The following is a 5680-nucleotide window of genomic DNA, read 5'->3' as shown; positions in this document are numbered from 1 at the left end:
ACCCCAAGCGGCATTGATGAAGTTGGGAAAGGAGAGGGAACACTCGGGGACAATGAGGGGTCCCTATGCCTGGGGTGACGCGGAGCCGGCTTCAGAGAGAGACTCTTCCTATCGGGCCTGCGGCAGCCCAGGGTGCTGGGCGCTGCCTTGCCGAGGGCAGGAGGATTTCACAGCTCTTCTCTCTTTGTCTTGAGACGACCCGGCCGGCCGTCACAGCCCTTAAACAGAAACCAGCGGTTGTGAGTGTGGGGACAGAAGCGGCCGCGAGGCGGCAGTGCGGGCTCACACATCAGCGGCCGGGGTTCGCCCACGCGGCGGCCCGGGTCTCTGCGTGCACAGCCAGAGATGCTGATGGTCAGCACAAGCCAGATATCACGCTGGCCCATGAGGGTCATGGACGGAACGGGCACTCATCTGAGCGACCTAAAGTGCCAGGTCGGGCCACATTGCAGCTTCAGCCACAGGTCCTCCCTGCCCCCACACACTGAAGTCCCATGTGGTGGGACCTAAGTGACACTTCCCTGGCGTGAGAATGGTAGCCTTTGCCACTAAAACCTGGACTTCGTGCTTTTAGCCCAGTGTACTGCCTGCCCCTCCACCCCCAGACAGACCTCCCAAACTCTGGATCTTTTATTGAGCCGCATCTGCCTTCAAGGGGAGCCTCCAACCCTAACAGTCGGTCATTAGCATCTCCATGCAGTTCCGCTGTTTGAAATGCTAAGTCTGGGTGTGCCGCTGCCTCTGGGTTCAGCCGCGGCTGGTCTGGTGGTTGCCGGAGCACTGCCACCAACGTGGGTTGAAGCAGGCACCCTAGTGCCCTGGGGTCATTAATCGGTGGGGATCTGGGCTGGGCAAGCATGCTGTGGCCGGTCGTTTCTCCATGCCACATGCTCTGGGACCCTCACAGTCTCATGGTGGTGCATTTCCCAGCCAATAGAAGCCCCCCCGGGTCTTTCCTGGAGCCCGTGCGCTGTTGGAAGTGGGCCCCACAGCACCCGAGAGACATAGCCTCCTGTCACCAAGGTGGGGTACAAGTGGGGATAGGAATAAAAGGTCTTGTGTTGGGGGTGACAGGGATCTGATGGGGAGCCTGGGTGAGGCACCGCCCTAGCTCCAGAGGGACCCCTTCTGCACCAGACCACTGGTGGCACAGGTCCCCGGGCACCACCTGCCCAGGGCAGAGGACCCCAGGGTCCTCCCCGCTGCATCAAGGGCCACCTCCCTGGCTGGTCGCACCCCAAATAAGGCTGAGTGATTGTGGGTGTGGAGACAGATGAGGCCGCGAGGCGGCAGTGCGGGCGCGAACCTCACTGCTCGCGGCAGCTGTGACTGAGGTCTGATTATGGCCAAATGTGGGGGTCTGTCCACGGTAAAGTCTAGGGTTTTCTCACATAAATCTGACGGTTCACCCATGGCCTAGGCTGGAATTTTTTCACAGAAATCTGGGGGTTCACCCATGGTCAAAGCTGGAATTTTCCCACTTAAATCTGGGAGTTCACCCATGGCCAAGGCTAGAGTTTTCCCATGAAACCTGGGGGTTCACCCATGGTCAAGGCTAGAGTTTTCCTACATAAATCTGGGGGTTCACCCATAGGCATGGTTGGAGTTTTCCCATGTAAATCTGGGGTACACCCATGGCCAAGGCTAGAGTTTTCCCACATAAATCTGGGGGTACACCCATAGCAAAGGCTGGCCATCAGGCATAGCAGGGGTCCTGCTCTCCTGGACCCTAACTGAGGTGCACTCAGACCTGGGGAGCTCTGGGTCGCTTGCTGGGGCGTGCCCCCCACCTCATGGCCCCAGCATCGTAGACTTGGTAGCCAAACCCTCCGGAATGCTGGTTTCCAAAGTCCCTCAAGAGGCCCAGGCGCTTGCCCCAGGGATGGGGTGGCTGGGGGGCTCAAGGCTCTAGTCGTTGTCTGGACTCTGGATGTGAACCGCGGGCCTGGCCGCGGCGGCTGGGGAGGCTGTCGGGCTCACCGCCTCGGCAAGCCTGCGAGCGCAGAGGACAGCGGCTCGCCTGGCCCCGACGTCGGACCGACCGTGGCAGCAACAAGACGGGGCTCCCCGACCACGCTGGGGACCCTGCCCGGCGCAGGGCGCTGTGCTCACAGCAGGCGCCATCGGCCAGATGGCCCTCGAGCGGGAGAGATGGCCCTCGAGCGGGAGAGTCGTCCCCCGCCAGCCCGCGAGACCCGGGGAACTTCCCTCGCCCGCCCTGAGCCCCAAGCCCCGCACCCCACACCCCCGCGCCACGGGCTCCGGGGTCACGGTGTGGTCTTGGCCACAGTGGCGGCAGGAGGCGACTCTGAAGTCCCACAGGGCATCCGGCGGCTCCTGCCTGGACCTCCGTCCGGGGGCAGCGTGTGCCCCTGGGGGCTGGGCGGGAGCCGCCTGCGGGGACACGGTGGGGGGGGTGCTCGGGAACAATGCCAGAGCCTCCCCACCGGATGCCAAAGGAGGGGTGCGGGGATGGCCCTCTTTGGAGAATTCCAGGACGGGCGAGGTACGTGCGCTGGACCGTCCCGGGTGGGGGCGGGCCTCGCGGGGGCCCCAACACGGTCCCCGTGCTGATTGGCTGGCCCAGCGGGGGCGGGGATTCTGGGCGGGGCCGGCTCCAGTTAGAAAAAGCCCGGGCTAGGGCCGGAGGAGCAGGGTGTGGGAGGGGGGTGGTGGGAGGGATGGGGGGTCAAGGGGGAACCTGGGGAAGCGGGGGAATGGAGGGGTAACGGGGGATATGGGGAAGTGGGGTGCAGGGAAGTTTGCGTGGGGTGGGCCAAGGATCACCTTGGGCATCTGGAGCCTGGCAGGAGCGGACTTGCGGAGGGGCTAGCTTGGGGAGGGCCGCGGGGCGCCTGGGAGCCTTTTGGGGATCATTTTTAGCTCCTGGGCGCCCCGCAGGCCGGGCAACATCTGCGTGGGAGGGTGAAAGACCCAAGCTAGCAGCGCGGAGGAGAAGAGGGGGGAGCCAGGCATTCATCCCGGTCATTTCTGGTTTCAGGTCGTGGCGGCTGGTGGACAGGGGAGCTGGAGAGAGGCTCGCCCCAGGGCCGGGGCAGTGGAGGTGTAGCTGGCAGCCGTGGGCAGGTGAAGACAGCGCTCTGCCGGCCAGGTGAGTCCCCTTCTCCTCCCTGGGCCTCGCTCTTCTGGCCTCCTGCAAAAGGAGGTTCTGGGGAGCGAGGGCCAGCGAGGCGGAGAGGCTGGCCTCCCGGCAGAGCAGCAAGACGCAGGCTGGTCAGGCAGCACAGGTGACACCGTCTCAGGAGGAGCTGAGACAGGGCGGGCTGGGGGGCCGCGGGCCGCCCCAGGTGGCAAGGGCATTTTCAGAGAGTCAGGCGGGAGCTGAGGAGACAGGGCTGCCAGCACGTGTGGGGGGAACCCAGGCCCGGGGCGGGCAGGACAGGGCGGGGACTCAGGACAGCAGGGTTCCCAGCCGCCACTTCACCCACTGTAATTCACTTAGTAGTAGGTACAGGAGCGGCTCTGGCCAGGCGCCCTCAGGCCTGAGCCAGAGCCTCGAGGGCCGGAGAATGAGAGAGAAGGCAGCGCAGTGCGCGGGCAACCGCGGCAGGACGTCATCTGGGGGGTGGTGGCCGCAGGGACAGGCCCGGAGAGATATCCGCAGCAGGGAGGCTGCGCGGGCCCAGCCCGCGGACGCCAGCCCACGCGGCACTGCGGCCCAGGGGCCACGCGGGAGGGCCCCAGTGCACTTGCAGACACTGGGGACTCTTGATCCGAACCGCTGGCCCCTGGGATGGGCATGGTAGACAGGACAGTACCCAGGGGAGTCAAGGACATGGGCGAGACCAGGCTAGGCGGGGCGGGTGGGGTGGCGTGAGTGTGCACTCTCAGGGGGAAGGGAGGTCAGGGCACAGGCAGGGGCACGGGGCCGGAGCCGGGCGGCGAGCCGGTGGGGGAGGCACTGGACTTCGAGCCCATGGCCAAGGCGGGCCTCTGCGGGCGATGACGGAGCGGGATCGGTGCCTCAGTGCTCGGACCGGAGACGAGGGTGAGTGTCCAGCCCGCTGCCCTCCTGAGGCCCTCGGCCACCTCTGCCCGCCCAGTCAGCGCCCCCTCTCTCTCTCTCTGCTCACAGCCACGTCTCCAGTGGGGTGGTCGTGTCTGCCAGCCACGGAGCCCGGGCGGCCAGGATGCACACAGAGGGATATGATACGGTCCGGTGTGATGAAGAGGTTGCAGGCGGGACCGTCCGGCCTCCCAGGTGAGTGCAGACACTGGCCGTGCCCCTCTCCGGGGCCCGCTGACCCGCACTCAGCCTCACGGGCGCCCCTCTCCCGTAGAACACTGTCAGCTGGCCCCGCGGGGAGCCGGGATACCTCCATTCCTTTAGTCTCCTGACGGAGCAAACACACTACTGCTGCTCTTCAGACCCCAGAACCCTCAAAATGACAAGGTGAGGGGGCCCCACCCCACGCGGGGCGGGGGCGGCACGGGCCCCAGAGGCGGGCATTCACGCTCTCCCTTCCCTGCAGAAATGGTGCTACCCAGCTCATGCCTGGGACTTGGAACACGGACTTCTTCAAGTCTTTCTAGCTCTGACTCGAGAATATGCTGCATTTTGGAACCACTACACACCTTGCCTCAGGAATCAGCTCTGGAAGGTGGTGTCCCTCTCGAAGCCACCCCCCAACCCCCGCCAGCCCAGGCTGCCCCGCCGGACCCCACCCTCACGCCTTGTCTCTCTCTGTCTGCAGGTTGACCTAAAGGAACGGACGACCCACACCACCGGAAGAGCGGCCCCCGCAGCGACACCCACCTCTGCCCGGCCACTCCATCTCTGCGGCCACTCCCTGCCACAGCCCCGAGACCACCGAAGCCTCCCTCTCTCCTTTTCCCCCTTTCCTATCTCTATTTTCTGATCTTCTCTCTGCTGTCCTTGCTCAGGAGACTCAGAGCGTCCAGAGCCCCGTTCTCCCCGTCCCTCTTGAATTAATTTGCACTAAAAGTCGTTTGCACTGGTTGGGGTTCTGGAGCCAGCCCTGGTCTCTGAGCGTGTGAAAGCGCGTGTGTGTGCCCACTGCTGAATGTGTAGGCCTCCTCGGCCTGTGCCCCTCCCAGCACCCTTCCCACCCTTGTGGGTGACTGGGAGGGGCCCGGGTCGGGGGGCCCGAGTGTGGGCCCCGCCCTCCCTCGCCTAGTCTGGAGGCTCCGAACATCAGGAGCCCGCCACCAAGCATCTCATTGTGTGTCCGTCTCGCTCACGTCCCTCCCTGCCAGGGCCTCCCCAGATGCCCTGGACTCATCAATAAACTCAGTTACAGGAATTTGTCTCACGACTCTTGCATTTGAGATGAACGGGGGGCGGGGGGGGGAATGGGGCCGGGGAACACACGAAAGCACGCGGGCCTCGAGGGGCCGGACGCAAGGGTGGGGGCAGCACATGGGCGGGGACACGTGGCGGGGAGGGGGACGGCCCGGAGCGGGATCACAGAGGGGGGGCCGCGGACACGAGGCAGGCAGTGAACGGGCTGGGGATACAGGGGCGGCCCAGGGGGCGGGACATCAGGAACCAGGGCAAGCAAGGCGGGGGCTGGGGTGTGGGGCAGGGGGAACAAAGGGGGCCGTCACCCCTGAGAGAGCCCCTCCCGCTCACAACACCCACGCCACCCTGAGCTGCCAGCCAGACCCCCAAGGCCTGGTCTAGGAGACTGCTTTCTGG

At 65.2% G+C, this 5680-nt stretch overlaps 1 long non-coding RNA gene across 1 annotated transcript; it reads left to right on the top strand.

Annotated features, from left to right (window-relative positions):
* Positions 1–2923: 2923 nt before the first annotated feature.
* Positions 2924–5285, top strand: LOC145523277 (uncharacterized). Its single transcript, XR_014066462.1, has 5 exons — positions 2924–4009; positions 4097–4222; positions 4302–4414; positions 4494–4622; positions 4716–5285. It is a non-coding gene; the product is annotated as an uncharacterized LOC145523277 (long non-coding RNA).
* Positions 5286–5680: the final 395 nt, after the last annotated feature.

This window comes from Giraffa tippelskirchi, chromosome 10, assembly GCF_054371585.1.
Source record: "Giraffa tippelskirchi isolate mGirTip1 chromosome 10, T2T-mGirTip1v1.2.pri, whole genome shotgun sequence".
NCBI lineage: Eukaryota > Metazoa > Chordata > Mammalia > Artiodactyla > Giraffidae > Giraffa > Giraffa tippelskirchi.
Note: the sequence above shows the minus strand (reverse complement) of the source record. Positions and strands in the feature narration are given on the sequence as shown.